We start from the raw sequence: 25,183 nt of genomic DNA, 5'->3' as shown, positions 1-25,183 counted from the left end.
AGGCTCTGGATGAGAGCAAACACATGCTGGAAGACCTTCAGCTCAGAGTTGGAGCTGGAAGCCAGGCTGCATACACATCAGGGGAAAACTTAACCAGCTTTTTATTCTGGGTAATGGTCATTCATCTCCAGACAGAGCCTTCTCATTGGGTCAGTGGACAGGATCAGGTGGGTATGAGTGTGAATCACGCAGGTAAAGAGGATCTGAGAGAGGGCTGCAGGGGGGAGGTGCGAACTGGCTGGGTGGTGGGAGGAAGAACAAAGTTTGGGGGGGGGGGGGGGGGAGTTGGGAGAAGGTGGTGGTGGTAAGGGACAATAGTGACAGAGATCGTCTCTGTTCTCTGCAGTTGGCAGCAGGATTCAGGAACCAATGTGCTCAGGGCTGGAGAAGTGGGAAAGGGAGGCTGCAGTGGGTGTGGTCCAACAATGTCAGGAGACGACAGCCAGTCAGAAACTACAAAGACAAAGCAGAACCCCAAAGCTATGGGCAGCACAGTGACTTTGTGGCTAGTGCTGCTGCCTCACATTGCCAGGGACCTGGGTTTGATTCCAGCCTCTGAGGACTGTCTGTGTGGACTTTGTGCATGGTTTACTCTGGGTGCTGCGGTTTCTACCCACAGTCCAACAATCTGCAGTTTAGGTAAATAAGCCAGGGGAAGCTGCAGAGCTATATGGTAGGTGAGTTGGTCTGGTGGGAAGCTGTTTGGAAGTTTGGTGTGAATTAAATGGGCCAAAGAGCCTGCAGGGATTATATGATTCTGCTGCCATGACCACATGTATATTGAGAAGTGACTGCTGTGGTCCTGGGAAAGGTGGGATTTGTGGTGTTGCTGCCCGCTGTCCATTCTCTCCCTGTCCCCCCAACCCCTGTCCATTTTCTCTCTCTCGACCCCCAGCCATTCTCTTTCCCTTTTTCCCCCCAGCACCTGTTATTTCTTGTGCCTCAAGACTTTTGATTGCTGTATCAAGACTTTCTCAGAAAAGAGAGAGAATGGATGTTGATGAGTCTATATGAGAGATGGGGGTGTATGAGAAATGGCTGATCTTTAACATGAAGAATAGCTAAAATTATATATTCAGAAACATCATTAAAGCATCTTCAATTTTATTAAAAAGCTGCAGACACCTTTCTGAACCTGCATTGAAATATGCGCAGTTAGGCCACAGTTGAATACAGGCTGTAATGGGTGAATGGCATATTCCTAGTCTTGTGATATAGGTTCCAACTATGTAGAACAAGAGTCACAGAGTCAGCAAAGGACTGCTTATGCTCTTCGGTGTCAGCAAAAATCTGCGCATTCTCCTAGATTTCCGCACAAACGGTTTGCGACCTTCTTTTGATGGTCCAATAGAGAGCCCTGGAGAATCGGAAAGAGACTGGACCTCCTGCCATTCAGAGCTCCCCATTCTCTGAATGCGGAAGTTGGACAATGAGCTTTGGAAGCTGCTAATCTCTCCCTGAATGATGGTTGAGCTTCACCCCAGACTGCAACTTCATTCCTCTGTCCAACATCTGTGAGGTACAGCACTCTTTTTTCCGTTTCTGGTTTTGCATTCTGGGCTTCAATTGTTGACTTACAGCAAGTGAAAGGAAAGGGAGTGAATCCAGGGAGGGGACGGACTACGGAAACGTTGGTCCAGATCTGTTCTCAGTTGGCAAACACATGGCAATTGCATTACCACAATGTGGTAATATAACCTTTACTGTGGAATAAAAAGCAGAAAGGAGTTGCATTGTTAAAAGTGACACATTGGGATGTGAAGGAAGTGAGGACTGCAGATGCTAGAGGTTAAGAGTCAAAGTGTGGCGCTGGAAAAGCACAGCAGGTCAGACAGTATCCGAGGAACAGGAGAGTCAACATTTCCAACATGAGCCCTTCATCAGGAATGATGTGTGGATGTACAAAGGGCCTTCTACAGGCCGCCAACTTACGGAACGTTTCAGAGAACACCTCTGGGACACCCGGACCAACCAACCCAACCACCCTGTGACTCAACACTTCAACTCCCCCTCCCACTCCACCAAGGACATGCAGGTCCTTGGCCTCCTCCATCGCCAAACCATTGCAACACGACAGCTGGAGGAAGAGCGCCTCATCTTCCACCTAGGAACCCTCCAACCACAAGGGATGAATTCAGATTTCTCTAGTTTCCTCATTTCCCCTCCCTCCACCTTGTCTCAGTCCCAACCCTCGAACTCCACACCACCTTCCTAACCTGCAATCTTCTTCCTGACCTCTCCACCCCCACTCCGGCCTATCACCCTCACCTTAACCTCCTTCCACCTATCGCATTTCCAATGCCCCTCCTCCAAGTCCCTCCGCCCTACCTTTTATCTTAGCCTGCTTGGCACACTCTCCTCATTCCTGAAGGAGGGCTCATGCCCGAAACAGCGATTCTCCTGTTCCGAGGATGCTACCTGACCTGCTGCGCTTTTCCAGCAACACATTTTCAGCTCAGCGTCCTTCTACACTAGTCAATGCCAATTGTCAGACAGGTGAAACAAGCAATCAGCAAGGCAAGTGATATATTAGCAAGAGGAATTGAGTTCAGAAGTGAGGATGTCTTCCTGCAGTTGTGAAGGGTCATTGAATATATTCAAGGCTGAATTCATCTGATTTTTGAACAAAGTGGATGGTGATGGGGAAATTAAAAAAAATGTTTTTAAGACCAGTACAGAATAGTTACAAAGTAATACAGCACAGAAACAGACCCTTCAGTCCAACTAGTCCATGCTGACTATATTCACAAACTAGTCCCATCTAGTTTGACCTATATCCCTCCAAACCTTTCCTATTAATGTACTTATCCAAATGTCTTAAATGTTGACAGTTCCTGCATCCACCATTTCCTCAGGACATTGAAAGTGATTCCACACTTAAACCAAAAGAAAAAGGTGCTCTTCATGTCTTTTTTTTTTTAATCTTTCTCCTCTCACCTTAAAAATGTACTCCCTAATCTTGAAACCCCCACCCGAAGGAAACAGCATCTGCCATGCACATCAATATCCCTTCTTGACTTTATAAACTAAGGTCACCTCTCAACCTCTTGTGCTGCAGTGAAAAGTGTCCCAGCATATCCACCTCGATGTAGGTATATTCATATCCAGTTATGATCTGTTCAATGCTGGTGCAGGCCCGAAAGACCAAATGGCCTACTCCTGCTCCCAATTCTCACCCTCATGAGTCTAAGGACAGCAAGAGACCATAAAATATTGGAGCACAAAATTAGGCTATTCAGCCCATCAGGTATCTTCATACCATTCAATCGTGGCTGATACGTTTCTCAATCCCATTCTCCCGCTTTCTCCCCGTAACTCTCGATCCCCTTGATACTCAAGAGCCTATCTATCTCAGTCTTAAATATCCTCAGCGACCTGGCCTGCACAGCCTTCTGTGGCAATGAATTCAATAGATTCGCCACTCTCTGGTTGAAAGGTTCCTCCTTATCTCGGTTCTAAAAGGCTGTGCCCTCGGTTTCTAGTCTCTTCTGTCAGTGGAAACATCTTCCCAACATCCACTCTGCCCAGGCCGTTCAGTGTTCGGTATGTTTCAATTAGATCTCCCCTGTGTGGGGGCCTGTGTTATGGACTAAACCAGACCATGCAAAACATTCTTAAGCAGGCAGCCCCACACTATAACTTTGCAATTTGTTTCAGTAAGTGTACAGTAAAAATTACCTGGAGTAAGTTAGCTTGGTTGATTACTAGATTTTAAAACAGACAACAATTATTCACAAAATTACACAATTAAAACACAAAGATCAAAATAAAGAACCCCTACAGAACTCAGCCTATCCAACTAGACTTAATTATGCTGTTCGAATATATACAACAGTCCCAATAAGCAAACTCAATTTGAAAACCAGTATAAATAGAACACATACTTACAGATTGAAGTTGAGAGGCAGAAAAGAGAGACAGAGTTTCCACACAGCTCCCTGTTGAACTTCCAACCAGTTCGAGAGCTGACTACGCCCCTTTTTTATACAGGTCACTTCTAAAATATGACCACGTTGGCCTTAAATCTCATCAGTTTACATAAAAACAAAAGGCCTCTTAAAATCCTTTTCATCTCTGTACCAAACCAGACTGATCGGAGATTGACCCAGTTTATTACCCCTCTGGGAAAAAAAGTCAAAGACACAGTCTCCTTGAGCCAAGGAACATCTTTTAGGAAAAAAAGGTACTAGCTTTGTGACACCTGTTAATCAGTAAGAACCAGACACTTCAGGAGGAGGTACAGCAGGGATTAGGTTCAACAAAGTGAGAATGGAGGGAGTGAGAGAGGATATGGGGCCTCTGGAAGGTAGGATAAAATGGCTGAAGGAGCTGCACAAGATGGCTTCTGCATTGCTACGTGACGAGCTGCTGCTTGTGTCTGTAGCTGTATAAACAACTAACTACTAAAACCACTAGAATGCAGAAGTAGACCAATGAGAAAGTACTAACCACACTCTGCAAGCCCTTTGTATCTCAAGATAAAGATGACCTAACCTTTATGACTTAACTCGTTTACCAATTATCATAAGAGTCATAGAGATGTACAGCATGGAAACAGACCCTTTGGTCCAACCCGTCCAGATATCTCAACACAATAGAGTCCCACCTACCAGCACCCAGCCCATATCCCTCCAAACCCTTCCTATTCATCCAAATGCCTTTTAAATGTTACAATTATATCAGCCTCCACCGCATTCTCTGGCAGTTCATTTCATACACGTACCACCCTCTGTGTGAAAAAGTTGCCCCTTAGGTCTCTTTTATATCTTTCCCCTCTCACCCTAAACCTATGCCCTCTAGTTCTGGACTCCCCGACCCCAGGGAAAAGACTTAGTCTATTTACCCGATCCATGCCCCTCATAATTTTGTAAACCTCTATAAGGTCACCCCTCAATCTCTGACGCTGCAGGGAAAACAGCCCCAACCTGTTCAGCCTCTCCCGTAGCTCAAATCCTCCAACTTTGGCAACATGCTTGTAAATCTTTTCTGAACCCTTTCAAGTTTCACAACATCTTCCCGATAGGAAGGAGACCAGAATTGCACGCAATATACCAACAATGGCCTAACCAATGTCCTATACAGCCGCAACATGACCTTGGAGTTTGGAACCTGAAACAGCCTGGAAAGAGGAATTCACGGCATGAAGTTGCTATACAGTCACTCACTTGTAGCTGAAGCTTTGGCCATGGAGAAACCTGAGGAATCCTGCCCCATGAAGAAACCATGGAAGTGTGGCAACTGCGGGAAAGGCTGTTCCTCTGCACAGAGTGCAGGAAGGCCTATACAAGTTATTCATTCTGCTGAGGCACCAGTGGGTCCATGCCAGGGAGAGGCCTTCAGCTGCCCAGAGTGCAGTAAGAGCTTTACCCATGCCTGTGCCCTGCCGACCCACACCAATATGGTTGACTCAACACTGCCCCAGCCGGGCAAATGTGTGGGGAGAAACTGACTTGGATGCAGTGTATGGGATGAAATTGCTGGGTGAGGCAATACCTCCTCCGGGTTACGGCTGTACCAAGGATGCAATTACAAAGGGACAACTCGGTGGTGACCAATAGTAAAGAAAGTGGAGTGGGGAGTGTGTGAGCTTTGACCTTGAGCTATCTTTTATGTGTCTTTTTGTTGAGGAGATCTGAAGCTGTAACAAAGTTGGGTCGCATTGAAGGTGACCTGAACTTATCACCGGGCTCAGACTCTCATTGAAAGCTTTGAACTCCAAGAGGTTTTGTTTTAAAGCTGATCCTTTCTTTCAGCCTCCTGCACTGAATTTCCAATGTCATGTATCAGCAGGAGCAGTGAATGAGTATCTAGTTTTGTTTGAAATTGTAAGTTTTTCAGGAGTGCAGAGTGCTTCGCTTCATCAGCATTGTAATGTTTCCTGGCAGCACCAGGAGGTGTGGGCTGTGTTCACTAGAATTGTGGTGGAGGTGCCGGTATTGGACTGCAGTGGGTAAAGTTAAAAATCACACAACAGCAGGTTACAGTCCAACAGGTTTATTTGGAAGCACTAGCTTTTGGAGCGCTGCTCCTTCATCGGGGAGTTGTGGTGCATGATCATAAGACTGAGATTTTATAGAAAAAGATCAGTGTCATGCAACTGATAGGATATATTGAACAACCCTAGGTTGCTATTCAGTCTTTCCTCTTTTAGAACGGGTTGCAGGTTTCAGTTCATTAATATGTAAATCCCAGAACACAGAGTCACAGAGATGTACAGCATGAAAACAGACCCTTCGGTCCAACTTGTCCATGCCAACCAGATATCCTAACCCAATCTAGTCCCACTTGCCAGCACCTGGCCCATATCCCACCAAACCCTTCCTATTCATATACCCATCCAAATGCCTCTTAAATGCCCTACCAATGTCCTGTACAGCCACAACATGACCCCCCAACTCCTGTACTGAATACTCTGACCAATAAAAGAAAACATACCAAACACCCTCTTCACTATCCTATCTACCTGCAACTCCACTTTCAAGGAGCTATGAACCTGCACTCCGAGGTCTCTTTGTTTAGCAACACTCCCTAGGACCTTACCATTAAGTGTTTAAATCAGAGTGGCACTGAAAAAGCACAGCAGGTCAGGTAGTATCCGAGGAACAGGTAAATCAACATTTCGGGCAAAAGCCCTTCATCAGGAATAAAGCTTTATTCCTGACGAAGGGCTTTTGTCTGAAACATCAATTTTCCTGCACCTCGGATGCAGCCTGACTTGCTGTGCTTTTCCAGCACCACTCTGATCGAAACTCTGGTTTCCAGCATCTGCAGTCCTCATTTTGCCTCATTGATCCTTACCATGAAGTGAAAAAATCCTGCTAAGATTTGCTTTCCCAAAATGCAGCACCTCACTTTTATCTGAATTAAACTACATCTGCCACTTCTCAGCCCATTGGCCCATGTGGTCAAGATCCTGTTGTAATCTGAGGTAACTCTCTTCGCTGTTCACTACCCCTCCAACTTTGGTGTCATCTGCAAACTTACTAACTGTTCCTCTTATGCTTACATCCAAAATCATTTAGGTAAATGACAAAAAGTAGAGGACCCAGCACTGATCCTTGTGACACTCCACTGGTCACAGGCCTCCAGCCTGAAAAACAATCCTCCACCACCACCCTCCGTCTTCTACCTTTGGAGCCAGTTCTGTATCCAAATGGCTAGTTCTACCTGTATTCCGTGAGATCTAACCTTGCTAATCAGTCTCCCATGGGCAACCTTGTCGAACGCCTTACTGAAGTCCATATACATCACATCTACCACTCTTCCCTCATCAATCCTCTTTGTTACTTCCTCAAAAAACTCAATCTGACTATCCCTAATCAGTCGTTGCCTTTCCAAATACATGTACATACTGTCCCTCAGGATTCCCTCCAACAACTTGCCCACCACTGATGTTCGGCTCACTGGTCTCTAGTTTGCTGGCTTGTCCTTACCACCCTTCTTAAACAGTGGCAACACGTTACCCAACCTCCAGTCTTCCGGCACCTCACCTGTTGACGATCAATGATACAAATATCTCAGCAAGAGGCCCAACAATCACTTCTCTAGCTTATCACAGAGTTCTAGGGTACACCTGATCAGGTTCTGGGAATTTATCCACTTTTAGGTGATTTCAAGACATGCAGCATTTCCTCCTCTGTAATATGGACATTTTGCAAGATGTCACCATCTATTTCCCTACAATCTATATCTTCCATATCCTTTTCCACAGTAAATACTGATGCAAAATACTAATTTAGTATCTCCCCCATTTTCTGCGGCTCCACACAAAGACCGCCATGCTGATCTTTGAGGGGCCCTATTCTCTCCCTAGTTACCCTTTTGTTTTTTTTTTGTTTTTTTTTTATATTATTATTTATTTATTTATTTATTTATTTATTTATTTATTTATTTATTTATTTATTTATTTATTTATTTATATATACACACATATACATACACATACATACATATATATATATATATATATACATACTCTTTGGATTCTCCTTAATTTTACTTGCCAAAGCTATCTCATGTCCACTTTTTGCCCTCCTGATTTCCCTCTTAAGTATACTTCTACTTCTTTTATACTCTAAGGATTCACTATACATAACATATGCTTCCTTTTTCTTAACCAAACCCTCAATTTCTTTCGTCATCCAGCATTCCTTATACCTACCAGCCTTTCCTTTTACCCTAACAGGAATATACTCTCTCTGGATTCTCATTATCTCATTTCTGAAGGCTTCCCATTTTCCAGCCGTCCCTTTACCTGCGAACATCTGTCCCCAATCAGCTTTCAAAAGTTCTTGCCGAATACCGTCACAATTGGCCTTTCTCCAATTTACAATCTGGTCAATCCTTTTCCATCATTATTTTAAATCTAATAGAATTATGGTCGCTGGCTCCAAAGTGCTCCCCCACTGACACCCCAGTCACCTGCCCTGCCTTATTTCCCAAGAGTAAGTTAAGGTTTGCACCTTCTCTAGTAGGTACATCCGCATACCGAATCAGAAAATTGTCTTGTACACACTTGACAAATTCCTCTCCATCTAAACACTTAACACTATGGCAGTCCCAGTCTATGTTTGGAAAGTTAAAATCCCCTATCATTACCACCCTATTTTTCTTCCAGATAGCAGAAATCTCCTTACAAGTTTGTTTCTCAATTTCCCTCTGACTATTAGGGGGTCTATGATACAATCCCAATAAGGTTATCATCCCTTTCTTATTTCTCAGTTCCACCCAAATAACTTCCCTAGATGTATTTCCGGTAATATCCTCCCTCAGCACAGCTGTAATGCTATCCCTTATCAAAAATGCCACCCCACCCCCTCCTCTCTTGCCTCCCTTTCTATTCTTCCTGTAGCACTTGTACCCTGGAACATGAAGCTGCTGGTCCTGCCCATCCCTGAGCCACGTTTCTGTAATTGCTATGATATTCCAGTCCCATGTTCCTAACCATGCCCTGAGTTCATCTGCGTTCCCTGTTAGGCCCCTTGAATTGAAATAAATGCAGTTTAACTTATTAGTCCTACCTTGTCCCTGCCTGCCCTGACTGTTTGACTCGCTTCTCTTTTAAGTCACGTTCTCGAGATGACTTAAGGTTTTATTTAAAAAGGGTGGCATCTGAGCTCAAACAATGCATGAAAAGTGTGATGTTCGAGTCTGTCAGTATCCCAATCTTGAATCAGACTGGTTCTTTTTCCAAAATAGGAATTTATAAAATGTTACATGGATTGACTGCCTGCAAATTGTGTGCTGTTTGAGCCAAATTGAATGAATCTGCAAATATAACTCTGCCAATACAAAGTAATCTCATAGAGTTAAGTGTGTGTGTCCATGCATGCATGAGAGAGTCTGATTGTGTGCATGTGGGTTTGTGTGGAGAGTGCATGTAAGCATGTGCGCATGCTTGGTAAAGTGTGTGTGGTGGAGTGTTGGGGTGTGTGTGTGTGTGTGTGTGTGTGTGTGTGTGTGTGTGCGCTATGAATAAAAGCGAGGGATTGTGTTTTGCTAAAACAAGGGCAGGCAGGACTTGTACAGTTAATGGTAGGGCCCTGGGTCATGTTGTAAAACAGAGAGACATGGGGGAGTAGGAGTTCAGGTACACAGTTCTTTGAAAGTTGCATCACTGGTAGGTAGGGTGGTTAAGAAGGCATTTAGCACAAATGCCTTCATTGTTCACGCTGTTGAGTTTCTGAGTTGAGACATCATGTTGAGGTTGTACAGAATGTTGGTGAGGCCATTTTAGAGTACTGAGTACAGTTCTGGTGACCCTGTAATAGGAAGAACTCTATTAGAGGGGGTTTGGTAAAGATTTACCAGAACGTCACCAGGACTGGAGGGTTTGAGTTATAAGGAGAGGGTGGAGCACAGGAGGTTGAGGGGTGACCTCATTGAGATTTATAAAATCTGAGGAGTGGAGGTAAGGATTATAGCAAAGGGCTGTTCCTTAGCATCGGGGTGCTCAAAACGGTGGGGTGGGGGCGCATATTGTTTTAATGAGAGAGGGAGAGAGATTTAAAAGGAACCTGAAGGGCAACGTTTTGACAGAGTGTTGTTTGCATGTGGAATGAACTTGCTGAGGATGTGGTAGATGCAGGTACAGCTACAACATTTAAACGACATTTAGATGGGTACATGAAGAGAAAGGTTGAGAGGGATATGGGCAAATGCAGGCAAATGGGACTAGTTTAATTTGGGAATCCTGGTCGGTATGAAGGGGTTGGACCGTGCTGTATACCTCTATGAACCAGAAGTGATCTTATTCAAACCAGTAGAATTCTGAAAGGGGCTTGACAGGATAGATGCAGATAAAATTCTCCTTTGTTGGGGGCGTCATAGAATCCTGACAACGTGGAAGCAGGTCATTCGGCCCATCTATTCCATTCTGGCCCTCCATATTGCATCCCACCCATACCTACCCCCTTACTCCGTATTTCCCATGGCTAATCCATCCTAACTTGCACATCCCTGGCAATAGGACTCAGCTGGAGAGGTTCTCACACAATGTCGAAGGCATTGAAACCCATCATTCAGGGAACCCCGAGCTTTTGTCACGACACTACAGATTTCTTACAGAAACTCAGCACCCATGGACCAGTACTCTCATAATGTCGGCATCACGGCAACAGCCTCATTACTCAATACCAATCTCTGACCACCGTCCTACAACTCATCCACTTTATCCTCGATCACAACATCTTCACCTTTGACAACCAGTTCTTCAGACACATGGAACAGCCATGGGACCCAATTTGCACCCCAATATGCCAACATTTTTACGCACAGGTTCGAACAAGACAACATCTCTACGCAGGACCTCCAACCAACACTATACACCAGGTACATTGACGACACTTTCTTCTTCTGGACACATGGAGAGGAGTCACGGAAAAAGCTATACAGTGATATCAACATGTTCCATCCCACCATCAAACTCATTTTGGACTATTCTCTACTATCTGTCTCATTCTTGGACACCTGCATCTCCATCAAGGATGGGCAGCAACTCAGCACCACACACAACCTCAAACCCACACATAACCTCACGATGCTACACTTCTCCAGCTTCCACCCAAAACAGCCATCCCCTTATGGACAAGCCCTACGCATACACAGGATCTGTTCAGATGAGGAGGAACGTGACGGGCACTTAGAAGTATTCAGGGATGCTCAACTCATTGACCGCCGGTTCCAACATGCCATGGTGAACCATGGGAAATGCAGGGTTATAGTTTCATAGTAATAGAAGCAAGAGTAGGCCATTTGGCTCGTCCAGTCCGCTGCGCCATTTATTAAGATCATGGCTGATTTATCCATCGTCTCAGCTCCTCCTCCCTGCATTGTACCAACTACCCTTAAGTCCCTGACCATGCAAAACCCATCCAACCGTGTCTTCAATATACTTAATGAAGCTGCCTCTACTGCTTCCACAGGCAAAGAATTCCATAGATTCATGACTCTCTGGGAATAGTGGTTCCTCTTAATGTCCGTCCTAAATCTACTCCCCCTAATCTTGAGACCTGGTCTCATCCACCAGCAGAAATGTGTGGATAGGGTAGGGCTGCATTCCACAGTGCAATGAATTCCCATCTCCCACCAAAATCCCGGATGTACTCAGTTGCAGTCTCACAATTGAAAGATTTTACTGTAACTTCTTCTGCTCCCACTAAGGGCAAAAAAGTCCATTCTTCATAACCACATTTCTGCTTTCACCGAAGACGATTAGAATCATATAGCATGGAATCAGACCCTTCCGTCCAACCCGTCCGTACCGACCAGATATCCTAATTAATCTCGTCTCATTTGCTAGCATTTAGGCCACATCCCTCTAAACCCTTCCTATTCATGTACTCAGCCAGATGCCTTTTAAAATGTTGTAATTGTACCAGCCTCCTCCACTTCCTCTGTTAGTTTGTTCCATACATACACCACCCTCTGCATGAAAAAAATGCCTCTCAGGTCCCTTTCCTCACCCACCTTAAACCTATGCCACTCTTGTTCTGGACTCCCCTACCCTGGGAACAAATCCTATTCACCCTATCCATGTCCCTTAGAAACTTCTAAGGTCACCTCAGCCTTGAATACTCCAGGGAAAACATTGCTGGCCTACTCAGCCTCTCCCTGTAGCTCAAACTCACCAACTCTGGCAACAGCCTTGTAACTCTTTTCAAAACCCTTTCAAAGTTTCACAACATCTTTCCTATAGTAGAGAGACCAGAACTGTATACAGTATTCCAGATCTCCTGTACTGCCTCAACATAACCTCCCAACTCCTATACTCAATCCACTGACCAATAAAGGAAAGCATACCAAACACTTTCTTCACTACCATCTCTACTTGTGACTCCACTTTCAAGGAAAGGAACCTACACTCCCTGTCTCTTGGTTCAGGAACACTCCCCAGGACCTGACCATTTAGTGTATAAGTGTATAGGTCCTGTCCCAATTTGCCTTTCCAAAATGCAACACCTCACATTTCTCTAAATTAAACTCCATCTACCATTCCTCGGCCCATTGGCCTATCCGATAAATTATAATTCATAATGAACTCTCTTTCCTCTCTTATTCCTGAGAAGCTGAAAATCTCCATCCCACACACTCTCCCTCCATTTTTACTTTGCTGAACCTCATCCTGAAGGGTCTGGATCATTCCGATGAACAGGTCCACACTCAGGGGGATCTAACTGAAACATACAGAATACTGAACAGACTGGCCAAAGTGGACATTGGGAAGATGTTTCCCCTGGTAGGAGAGACTAGGACTCGATGGCACAGCCTTCGAGTAAAGGGAAAACCTTTCAGAATAGAGGCAAGGAGAAACTTCATCAGCCAGAGAGCAGTGAATCTATGGAATTCATTGCCACAGAAGGCTGTGGAGGACAAGTCACTGAGAAAATTTAAGACGGAGACAGATCGGTTCTTGAGTATCAAGGGGATTGAGCGTTACAGGGAGAAAGTGGAAGAATGGGTTTGACAAAACTCATCAGCCATGATAAAATGATGGAGCAGAGCTGATGGGCAGAATAGCATTATTTCTGCTCCTATGTCTTGTGGTCTGTTGATGTCCTGGACACAGTGTCAGAATTGGGAGCAGGAGTAGGCCATTTGGTCTTTCGAGCTTGGACCAGCATTGAACAGATCATAACTGGATATGAATCTACTTCCATTTCGGTGGATAGGCTGAGACGTTTTCACTGGAAGTAAGTGAGGGCTGCAGATGCTGGAGATCAGAGTCCAGAGTGCGGTGCTAGAAAGTTACAGGTCAGGCAGCATCTGAAAAGCAGGAAAATCGACTGTTCAGGCATATGTCCTTCATCAGAGCTTATGCCCAAAACGTAGATTTTCCTGCTGCTCGGATGTTGCCTGACCAGCTGTATTTTTCCAGCACCACACTCGTTTTCAGTGGACCACAGGAGATTGAGAAGTGACCTTATAGAGGTTTACAAAATCATGAAGGGGATAGATAAGATGAAAGGCAGGGGCCTTTCCCTGGATGGGGGTTTCAAGATTAGAGAGCAATTTTGAAGGAGAGAGGACAAAGGTTTAAAAAGTCATGAGGGGCATGATTTTTTTTTTTAAACAGAGTGGTTTGTGTGGAATGAATGTCCAGAGGAAGTGGTGGATGCAGGTACAGTTACAATGTTTAAAAGGCATTTGGATAAGTACATGAATAGGAAAGGTTCTGAGGGATATGGGCCAATCTAGGTGAGACTAGTTTAGTTTCAGTACATAGTCAGCATGGAGTAGTTGGACTGAAGGGTCTGTTTCTGTGTTGTATGACTAACTGTTCTGTACTGATCTTAAAACCATTTTCTGCTTTCCCCCCATAAACATCCACTTCTTTGTTGTTCAAAGATCAAGTGAACCTAGCCTTGAATATATTCAATGAGCCACTAACTGCAGGAAGACATCCCCAATTCTGAACTCAGTTCCTCTTGCTAATATACCACTTGCTTTGCTCATTGATTGCTGCACCTGTCTGACAACTGGCGTTCGCTTGACACTGAACCCCCTTTGTACATCCATACATCATTCCTGATGAAGGGCTCATGCCCAAAACGTGGATTGTCCTACTCCTCGGATTCTGCCTAACCTGCTGTGCTTTTCCAGCACCACACTTTTCAACTCTGATCTCCAGTATCTGCAGACCTCATCTTCTCCACATCCCAATATATCACCATTTAAACAATGCACCTCCTTTCTGTTTTTTTTTTCACAGCAAAGGCAATAACTTCAAATTGCGGTACTGTATTTGCCATGTGTTTGCCAAATGTGGTCTTCTCGACATCGGGGAGACCAAACGTAAACTTGGGGAATGGTCCACAGCTGAAGCCGCAGAGTCCGAATGGACCTCCCAGTCACCACCCATTTTAATTCCCCTTCCCGACATAATCACTTTAGGCCTCCTGCATTTCCACAACGAACCAAACTGTAAATTAAAGGAACACCTCATCTTCCGCCTGGGCAGCCAACAGCCCGGAGGCCTCAACACCGCGTTTTCCAATTTCAAATAACCTCCCTTTCCATCACCGACTCCCTTCCCAGTCCTTCCCATTCCACTCTTCCTTACCACCAACCAGATTCCTTCCACCCACTTATCAACCAGGTTGTACCCTCTACCTCTCTCCAGCTATCTCCACTTCACCACCCTGTCCCCAGCACACCCTTGTTCTGCATCCTCCCCTACACCCATCCCCAGTCTGGAACAAGGGTTACACCCGAAACGTCAACTTCTCCACCTCCTGATGCTACCTGGCTTGCTGCATTCTTCCAGCCTCCTGCCGGTCTATTTCGCCAATTGAGACACAGACCTGGACCAACATTTCCCGAGTCTGCCCCCTCCCTGGATTTGTTCCCTCTCCTTTCAGTTGCTGCATCTCAACAATTAAACCCCAGAATGAAAAATAAATAGAAAAAGGGGTGAGACAAGAGTGTTGTACTCACAGAGGAAGGAAGGTGCAGTCTGGGCTGAAGCTCAATCTTCATTCTGAGAGAGTGGAGCAGCAGCAGCTTCAGAAGGTCATGGTCCAGCTCCTGCTTTCAGACAGTAGGGGAGCTCTGATTGGCAAGAGGACAAGTCACCTTCAGGTTCTCCAGTGTTCCTTATCGGTCCATCAAAAGAAGATCTTGCGCCTTTTCTGCCGACAGCAAGGAACATGCCAAATATTTTGGTGACACCACTGAACACGCGCCCTGCAATATGCTCTGTGGCGATACTAGTGTTACTGACAGATATTAAGTGTCCAAATACCAAGAGGAGAAAAAAGGGTAGAGCCACAATTTTTCTTTCCCACATGGCTTGACATTTTATTGTTTTGGCATTTTGTCTGGCTGCTCAATCTCTTTGTGTTTTCCCCAGTGTAGCGGTAAAGTTCAGAACTAGAGGGCATAGGTTTAGGTTGAGAGCGGAAAGATATAAAAGGTACCTAAGGGGCAACGTTTCCATGCAGAGTGTGGTGCGTGTATGGAAGGAGCTGCCGGAGGAAGTTGTGGAGGCTGGTTCAATTACAACATTTAAAAAGGTATCTGGATGGGTATATGAATAGGAAGAGTTTAGAGGGATATGAGCCAAGTGCTGGCAAATGGGACTAGATTAATTTAGGATATCTCGGAGAAAGTGAGGACTGCAGGTGCTGGAGATCAGAGTTGAGAGTGTTGGAAAAGCACAGCAGGTCAGGCAGCATCCAAGGAGCAGGAGAATTGACATTTTGGGCATAAGCCCTTCAACAGGAATCTTTTCTGAGGATGTAGAATCTGGGTTGCAGTTCTGGGAAAAGTGAGGCTCTGAGCTTGGGCAGGACTGACTGCAGGTAAAGTAGATGGCTGATAGTGTGCAGTGGAGGATCCAAAAAGAGAATCGTTGGTGAAGGTTTTGGATTTGTAGTGTGCACTGGGGTATCCTGTTCAGGTCCAAATTGGGTTGGTCTGAATGTGGTCTGGAGTCCATGTGGGATCAGATGGTTCCACAGCTAAGCAATGAGAAAGGAGATATGGCTGTGGTAGTCAAATTGTTTGAGGACATGGCTGAAGAAATTCTGGGCAGAGGAGAGGACTTGGGGGCGGGGGGGGGGGGGGGGGGGGAGGTTACAGTGAGAGAGGGACTCTCAGATCTTTATAGACAGAGGAGTAGAACCTCTTCCAGGGAGGCATCCATGGAAGAGACTTCGCAGTAATGTTGAAATCAACTAGGAGAAAGTGAGGACTGCAGATGCTGGAGATCAGAGGAGAGAGAGTGTAGTGCTGTAAAAGCACAGCAGGTCAGGCAGCACCTGAGGAGCAGGAGAATTGACGTTTCGGGCATAAGCATTTCATTATGATGAAGGGCTTATGCCCGAAACATCGATTCTCCTGCTCCTTGGATGCTGCCTGAGCTGCTGTGTTTATCCAGCACTATACTGTCAACATTAATTTTGGATATCTGGTCAGCATGGACAGGTTGGACCAAAGGGTCTGTACAACTCTATGAGAAGCATACCTTGACAAATTACAAACTAGTGTATGTCCTTGTTAACAAGGCTTAGTACACCACATGCTTTACTAACCATTCTCAACAGGATCCTACCCCTTCAATGACTGAGGAACATATACATGCTGGGGAATTGCACAGGTAATAGCAAGGAGTAAACAGCGCAGGGATTTTGAAAAAGAGAGGATAAACAGCACAAAGATTAAAAGAGTGAGGGTAAAAATCACAAGCCCCAGTAAAAGCAGATGGAACGAGAGTGTAGGGACGGGACGGGACGAGACGGGACGCACATCCCTCCCCCCTCACCTTTCACCTCCCGGGCCCAGTACCTTCCAGGTGGCCCCATAGTTGACACAGGGGCCGCCCCACGACCAGTAGAACTCCACCACCCAGGCGGCCGACGAGTTCCCAAACAGGCCCTTAACCCCATCCGCCTCCAGAATGCTCACCGGCTCCTGCCTGCTGTACAGCCGGCCGGTGTGGCCGTGACACAGCAGCTGCGCCAGGAAGGCGGCGGTGCCCAGTGACGGGTGTCTGCCCCGGGCCGCACGGCGCCATTTTCCTAACGGCCGCCCTCCCGCCGCTTCCCCGCTCGAGCGACTTCTCCTCCCAACCGCCTTCGCCCCCGCGTGACGTCTGCACGGGGGGATGGGCGGGGCCGGGGGAGCCTCACCGTCACCAAGCAACAGCCACCTCGCGCTACAACTGCTCATTCATAAAAACAAACTCTCCTGTCTCGCTCTGCAGCTGCAGGGGGGACACTGCCACGTTTCCAGGAGCCCTGTCTACATTGGGAAAGCTCACGGCTCAATTTAGAGAGATATTCCGACATATAACGGAACGGCGTCATATCTAAAGGGGGCAATCTGCATTTTAAAGGGACGTGAACATTTTCAAGGGCTATTTCTGCAAATAAAGAGATTTAATGGACAAGAGCTCGTGGGTCCACAGTTAAAATGCTTTAAACAACCGTTTCTTATTTCACTGCCTTCCCAGGATACAGAATTTCTCTCATCGGAAATTGTTTGCCCAGAAAAAAAATCCAGCAGGAATATGATTGTGGAGCTATCACTAAAAATGTCTAATTTGGGTCACCCAACGTTATTAATGGAAGAACATTATCTCTTCAATGTTCGATTTGCCCATCAAAATTCCTTGAATTTAAGGTGTTCCATTGTTGTTTCAATTATGATCCATTAAAAAGCAATATCCAGTCTCATCTGAGTGCAGAACCAACTCAACTGACTGAACAACCAAAACAACTATTCTGTATGAACTTTAGATGTGACATCCTCTCCCTCTCTCTCTGTTGACCCAATGGGATTAACCAGGGCTGGAAGTACCACTCTCAGAATACGATTGTTGATCTACAGTTTGCTTCTGCTGCTGAACATAAGGATTTAAAAGCTGCTAGCCTGATCCCGCACAATGCACAAAAACAGACTGTTCACCCATGTCTGCGCAGAGGATAATTTTCACTTGGAATGGATCACAAAATAACAACTGTTAGCACGCAAACTGCAGGCAGTCAATCCATGTAATATTTTATAAATTCCTACTTTGGAAATAGGACCAGTCCGATTCAAGATTGGGATACTGATAGACTCGAACCTCACACCTTTAAAGCATTGTCTGAACTGAGATGTCACCTATTTTTTATAAAACCTTAAGTCATCTCGAGAATGTGATTTAAAAGATTTATATTAATGAACCAAAACCTGCAACCCATTCTAAAAGATGAAAGAGGTAACAGCAATCTAGGCTTGTTCAATATATCCTATCAGTTGCATGACACTGTGATCTTTTGCTATAAAATCTCTGTCTTATTACCCTGCTCCACAGCTACCCGATGAAGGAGCAGCACTCCAAAAGCGAGTGCTTCCAAATAAACCTGTTGGACTATAACCTGGTGTTGTGAGATATTTAACTCTATCCACCCCACTCTAATACCAGCCCCTCCATATCGTATCTCGTGAACACAGCCCACACCTCCCGGTGCTGCTATTATACTTTACAATGCCAATGAAATGACTTACTCTGCACGTCTGAAAAATTCCCAATTTCTCAAGATACTAGCTTCTCATTCACTGCTCCATTTGATATGCGACATTGGAAACTTAGTGCAGCAGGCTGAAAGAAATGAGCAGCTTTAAAAATTAAAACTCTTGGAGCTCAAAGCTTTCAATGAGAATCTGAGCCTGGCAGTAAGTTCGGGTAACCTTTATTGTGACCCAGCTTTGTTACAGCTTCAGAAGCCCCCCGGCAAAAAAGCGTAGAAAAATGAACTGCTTTTTAAACAGTTCAAAGCACACACACTCTCCACCCATCCCACCTCACCTTCTTTACTGTTTGTCACCACCAAGCTGTCCCTTTGTAACTGGATCCTTGGTACAGCGTAACTCGAAGGAAGTATTGCCTCACTCAGCAAAAAAAAATTGTCAATTCAGGGTGCAATGCAGCTTCTTGATGAACAACCAGATACGAAATGGTTAACGTCCCCAGGAAGGTGGGAGCAAAATGGAACATCAAGACATTAACACCAACACATTTCAGTCAAACATCTCTGCTCCCAGTAAGGGCAAAACATCCTGAAACTCCAGTCTTCACCATCAGATTTCTGCTTTCACAGAAGATGATTAAAGTCATACAGCACGGAAACAGACCCTTCGGTCCAACTTGTCTGTGCCAAACAGGTATCCTAAATTAATCTAGTCCAATTTGCCTGCATGTGGTCCATATCCCTCTAAATCCTTTCTATTCATGTACGCAATCAGAAGAATTTTAAAATTCCCCTCTCACCTCAAACATATGTCCCTCTAGTTTTGGACTCCCCTACCCTGGGGTAAAGACCTTGGGGATTCACCCTAGCCATGCCGCGTATGAATGTCAACATGGTCACCCCTCAGCCTCCGATGCTCCAGGGAAAATATCCCCAGTGTATTCAGGCTCTCCCTGTAGTTTAAACCCTCCAACTCTGGCAACAGCCTTGTCAATATTTTCTCACCCCTTTCAAAGTTACACAATATCTTTCCAATAACAGGGAGACCAGAAACAAATGCAGTCTTCCAAACATGGCCTGTACAGCTGCAACGTGACCTCCCAACTCCTATACTCAATGCTCTGACCAATAAAGGAAAGCATACCAAATGCTTTCTTCACTATCCTGTCTACAGCGACTCCACCTTCAACGAACTATGAACCTGCACTCCAAGGTCTCTTTGTTCTACAACACCCCTCTGAAGTGTGTCAGTCCTGCCTGCATTGCTTGACCAAAATGCAAACCACGCATTTTCATCTGCCACTCCTTGGCTCTTCAGCCCATCCAATCAATTCTAATTTATAGTGAACTCTTGTTTCCTCTCTCATTCCCTAGAATTTGAAAATCTCCATCCCACATAATCTCCCTCCATTCTCAGTTTGCTCAACCTAATCCCTGCTGTACCACAACCTGCAGGGTCTGGTTCATGCTGGTTAACAGGCCCACACTTGGGGGGAGGGGGGTTCTAATTGAAACATAAACAATACTGAATCCTGAACGGCCTGAATAGAGTGGACATTGGGAAGATGTTTCCATTGGTTGGAGAGACTAGAACCAGTGGGCACAGCCTTCGAGTGGTATGGTGGTGAGTGGTGAATCTATGGAATTCACTACCACAGAAGGCTGTGGAGGCCTGTCATTGTGGATATTTAGGACTGAGATGGAGACTTTGAATATCCAGGGGATAGAGGGTTACGGGGACAAAGTGAGAGAATGGGGTTGAGAAACCCATCAGCCATTATTAAATGGCGGAGCAGACCCGATGGGCTGAATGGCCTAATTTCTGCTCCTATGTCCTATGGTCTCTTGCTGTCCTGGACACAGTGTGAGAACTGGAATCAGGAGTAAGCTATTTGGTCTTTCAAGCCTGCACCAGCATTCAACAGATCATAACTGGATATGAATCTGCCAACATCTACGTGGATAGGCTGGGACATTTTCACTGGAGCATAGGAGGCTAAGAGGTGACCTTACCGAAGTTTATAAAATCATGAGGGACATAGATGAGGTGACCGCCGTGTATCCTTTCCCTCGGGTGGGGGTTTCAAGATTAGGCAGCAAATTTGAAGGGGTGAGGAGAAAGACTTTAAAAAGGCATGATGGGTAACTTTTTTTGGCATACAGTGGTTTGTGTGTGTAATGAATGTCCAGAAGAAGTGGTGGGTGCAGGTACAGTAACAACATTGAAAAGACATTTGAATAAATACATGAATAGGAAAGGTTGGGAGGGGCATGGGCCAAACGCAGGCAGGTGGGACTAGTTTCGTTTGTGAATATAGTCAGCACGGACTAGTTGGACTGAAGGGTCTGTTTCTGTGATGTATGACTCTAAATGTAACTCTGTAAAATCATTTTCTTGCGTTCACTTATTTGATGTTCAAAAATCAGATGAATGCAGCCTTGGATATATTCAACGACCACCTAACTGGAGGAAAGCATCTGCACTTTACAACAGAATTCCTCTTGGCAAAATACCATTTGCCATGCTGATTGCTTGCTGCGCCTGTCTGACAACTGGCATTGACTGGTGTCGAAGGACGCTGAGGCCCCTTTGTACATCCATACAGCATTCACGATGAAGGGGTCGGGTCCGAAACATCGACTCCCCTGCTCCTTGGATGCTGCCTGACCTACTGTGTTTTCCCAGTGCCACATTTTGACTCGAATCTCCGGCATCTGCAGTTCTCCTTTTCTCCACAACCCAATACATTAACGTTTAAACAATACACCTCCTTTCTGCTTTTTTTCACAACAAAGGCTATAACTTCACATTACGGTATCCATTTGCAAATTGTGGTATTCTCTACATCGGGGAGACCGAGCGTAAACTTGGGAATGGTTCGCCGAGCATTGCAGCCGGGTCCGCAGAGGCTGACCAGACCTCCCCGTCACCACCCATTTTAATTCCCCTTCCCACTCCATTTCTGACATGAACATCTTTGGCCTCCTCCATTGCCACAACAAACTAAACCACAACTTGGAGGAACAACACCCCATCTTCCACCTGGGCAGCCTACAGCCCAGAGGACTCAACACAGAGTTCCCCAATTTCAAATAACTTCACTTCCCATCCCCCGATTACTTTCTCAGCCTCGACCCCTCCTTTGCACTCCTCTCTGCCACCAACCAGATTCCTTCCTCCCATTGACCAATCAGGTCGCACCCTCCACCTGTCTTCACCTATCCCCACTTCACCATCGTGTCCCAAGCACCCCTTTTCTCTGTATCACTCCCTGTACCCAATTCCAGTCCTGAACAAAGGTTACACCAAGATATCGACTCCTCCACCTCCTGATGTTGCCTGGCTTGCTGTGGTCTTGCAGCCTGCTGCCTGTCTATTTTGCCCATTACGACACAGACCTGGACCAACGTTTCCAGAGTCTGTCCCCTCCCGGATTCACTCCCTTTCCTTTCAGTTGTTGCAAGTCAACAATTGAACCCCAGAACGAAAAAGAAATGGAAAAGCGGGTGCAAAAAGAGAGTACCGCACTCACAGATATTGGACAGAGGAAAGAATTTGCAGTCTGGTTAAAGCTCAATCTTCATGCAGAGAGAGAGAGGAAGAACAGCAGCTTCAGCACCTCATGGTCCAATTTCCGCATTCAATGGGATGGCTCTGATTGGCAGGAAGACCAGTCTCTTTCTGGTCCTCCTGGGCGTCCTATTGGTCCATCAAGAGAAGGTCGCGCGCCGTTTTTTCCAGACAGCGATGACAATGCCCAGTGTTTTGCTGACACTGGCAGGCATGCGTAATACGTTTTTTGGAGATGGTGTTATTTATACATTTAAATGTCCAAGTGCCAAAAGGGAAAAAAAGGGTACAGCCACAATTGTTTTATTGCTTTTGCATTTTGTCTCGCTGCTCAACTTTTGTACATCTTTTCCCCTTGTTGAGAGAGAGAGAGAGAGAGAGAGAGAGAGAGAGAGAGAGAGAGAGAGAGAGAGAGAGAGAGAGAGAGAGAGAGAGAGAAAGACAGACAGACAGACAGAGTCCCCCAGTGAGCTGACTGTGGGAAGGAGCTTTAACCAGTTACACAGACTGAAGAACTATTACACTATTCGCAGGAGGGAGTGACTGTACACGTTTCCTGAGTGTGATCACAGTTTCACTTGTTCATCAGAAACAGAGAGCCAAAAGGACACCAGAACTGCGGAGAAGTCGTGGGAATGTGGGGACTGGGGGAAGGGATACCATTCCCTGTCAGCACTGGAGATTCATCAGCTCAGTCGCATTGGGAAGAGGCAGTTCTTCAAAAACATTACTACAACATTATTTCCCATTGACAAAAATACATTCACGCTGCCTGATTACCTTGAACTTATACAAGTGCCTTGTCATAACATCTTTAATTATACCTTTCGACATTTTCCCTATGACATATGTTAAGGTAAATGGTCTGCAGTTTCCCATTCTCTGTCTCCCTCCTCGAAGAAAAAAGAGTTTACCAATTTAAAGAAACCTTCCCTGAAACTAATGGCGTTTGGAAAATTAAAACCAATGTTTTAACTATTTCACTGGTTAGTGTTTCTTTAAGAGTCTTGGATGAAATCCTTCAGGTACCCGGAACTTGTCAACTTATAGTTCCAACAGTTTAGTCAGTTTCCCTGGTAATTGTAATTTTCTTCAGTTCCTCCCTCCTTTTCAATTCCTGATTTACAGCTAGTTCCAGGGTGTTACTTGTATCCTCTCTAGTGAAGACAGATTCAAGCTCTTTTCAATTCATCTACCATCTCTTTATACTCCGTTATTGAATCTCCAGACTCATTTTCTATAGAACCAACACTTATTTTGTTAACTTTTTTTAAAGAAAGCTGAAGAAACTTTCCAACCTGTTTGTATATTTTTGGCTAACTTTCGAACCCTAATTGCTGTGCTACTGCCTGCATTATTTCAGCTGTTTTGCCCGAGCTGTCAACTCGAGCATCAACCTGTCTGCTTCTTCTATTGAACTGACCTTGATTAAGTGTTGCAAAACACACAAGGACAAGTCTTTCCTCTCCAGAACGTCTTGGTACTTAACATGATAAAATTCACTTTGAAATATTGTTCATTCAAACTTTACCAAGCACATCCTACAGATTCAAAATTCAACAATGAGATGCAGTTTTGTTACAATCATTCAGTTTGAAGAGAAAAACTATTAATTTTGAAGAGAAGTTTGAAAACCCAGTCATTAACTGGAAGAACAACTTTTTTTTTGTTTAAAAATGTGAAAACCTAATCAACAGGAGTAACTTTGCAGAATAGTATGTATGGCATTAAATTGTAAATCTAGTTTTCTTTCCTTCCCTGCCATAGTTCCCACAAATCTTTATATGAATCTTGATAGTTCATTCACTTACTGGGAATAGTCCAAGACATGCAATACCTTTCTAGGATTCACTTGAATTCTTCTCAGGATTCCAAGTATATCTGGTAATTTTATGAGGATGCCTCCATTAGCTTTTGGCGAAGTGAACTTTTAGATTTCGTTTGAGACTTCAAGGTTTAGATTGATCAGTTTGAATGTCGGTTGGAAATACCTCTGGTTCCTCATGGCTGTCCGTACTTTTAATCTCACAGCACCTAGTGCGTGAATGACTAAGCTGCTGCTGAACACAAACTGCTTTCTGTCAGCAATGCAAACTGCACGGTGGGTTGTTCTCACCATCTGGAAAAATGAAGGGGCAATCTCAGTCAGGATAGCACAACAACACTTCTTCCTCAGGAGGCTTATGCAATTCAGTGTGTCAATAATGACCCTCACTAACTTTTACAGATGCACTATAGAAAGTGTTCTATCTGGATGTGTAACAACCTAGTCCGGCTATTGCTTTGTCCAGAATGATAAGATACCCAGAAGGTTTTATGCACATCGCAGACCATCATGGAAGTCAACCTACCATCCATGGTCTCCACCTACACTTCTCTTTGCCGCAGAAATGCTGCCAACCCCCTAATGCTCTCTCACAACTTCAGAAGATACAGAATCTGGAAACACATGCACCAACAGATTCAGAAAGAGCTTCTTCCCTGCCATTGTTAGACTGATGAATGGACTCTCTTTGTACAAATGGAATGATCTGCAGAGAAAGTGGTGGAGGCTTGCACAATTACAATATTTAAAAGGCATCTGGATGGGTGGGTGAATGAATTAAGAAAGGTTCACAGGGATTTGGGCCAAGTGTTGGTAAATGGGACTAGATTTATCCAGATTAACTGGTCAGCATGAACGAGTTAGACTGAGGGATCTGTTCCCACGCTGGACATCTCTATGACTCTGTCCAATGTTCACTTACCGTCCCCTTCAATAACAGCATAATTGGAAGTATATGACATAGCTACAACACATAATTACAACAATTAATTATAATCGAATGTGAGAAAACCACGAAGAGCACGTTGAATGTTTAACAACTCAATAACACTAGACAAATCTCTGACCCTTTTCACGTTCCAGTTCTGATAAATGCCATGAGGATCAGAAAGCCTTAAGAGAGGGCGAATCTGAAACCTCTTCGCTTGCATTCACACTATCCGCCGCCAGTTGGTACAAGTGTACAGTGCCTTCCCTCTTCTCTCTCCCTCCCAGAATGAGGAATAGAAAGGGGGAGATATTGCTTTGCTCCCAGATATTGCCCAGAGTTGGGGAGGTCTCAGTCTGAAACTGATCGCACTACTTCCGCGTTGTGACGTCCTCATACGGGGC

The 25,183-nt window shown here is 45.0% G+C and overlaps 1 protein-coding gene and 1 long non-coding RNA gene across 8 annotated transcripts in view; one reads left to right on the top strand and one right to left on the bottom strand.

Annotated features, from left to right (window-relative positions):
• LOC148143647 (uncharacterized) overlaps window positions 1-25,183 on the top strand; it is a 267,997-nt gene that overhangs the window by 4,635 nt on the left and 238,179 nt on the right. The gene's annotated exons all lie outside the window — the stretch shown is intronic.
• On the bottom strand, window positions 1,088-25,157 carry LOC122543552 (uncharacterized). Of its 7 annotated transcripts, none has more exons than XR_015751292.1 (4): window positions 24,919-25,157; window positions 23,864-24,145; window positions 14,935-15,128; window positions 1,088-1,703 (listed from the first exon to the last, which is right to left on the bottom strand). It is a non-coding gene; the product is annotated as an uncharacterized LOC122543552 (long non-coding RNA). The 7 variants fall into 7 exon arrangements; XR_015751297.1 differs by lacking the exons at window positions 23,864-24,145; window positions 24,919-25,157 and adding exons at window positions 18,794-18,918; window positions 21,989-22,065; XR_015751296.1 differs by lacking the exons at window positions 23,864-24,145; window positions 24,919-25,157 and adding exons at window positions 18,493-18,586; window positions 21,989-22,045.

Source organism: Chiloscyllium plagiosum, unplaced genomic scaffold (genome assembly GCF_037043375.1).
Source record: "Chiloscyllium plagiosum isolate Xiang-an unplaced genomic scaffold, Cpla_swu_hap1 HiC_scaffold_27, whole genome shotgun sequence".
NCBI lineage: Eukaryota > Metazoa > Chordata > Chondrichthyes > Orectolobiformes > Hemiscylliidae > Chiloscyllium > Chiloscyllium plagiosum.
This window is presented reverse-complemented; position numbering and strand designations above follow the sequence as displayed.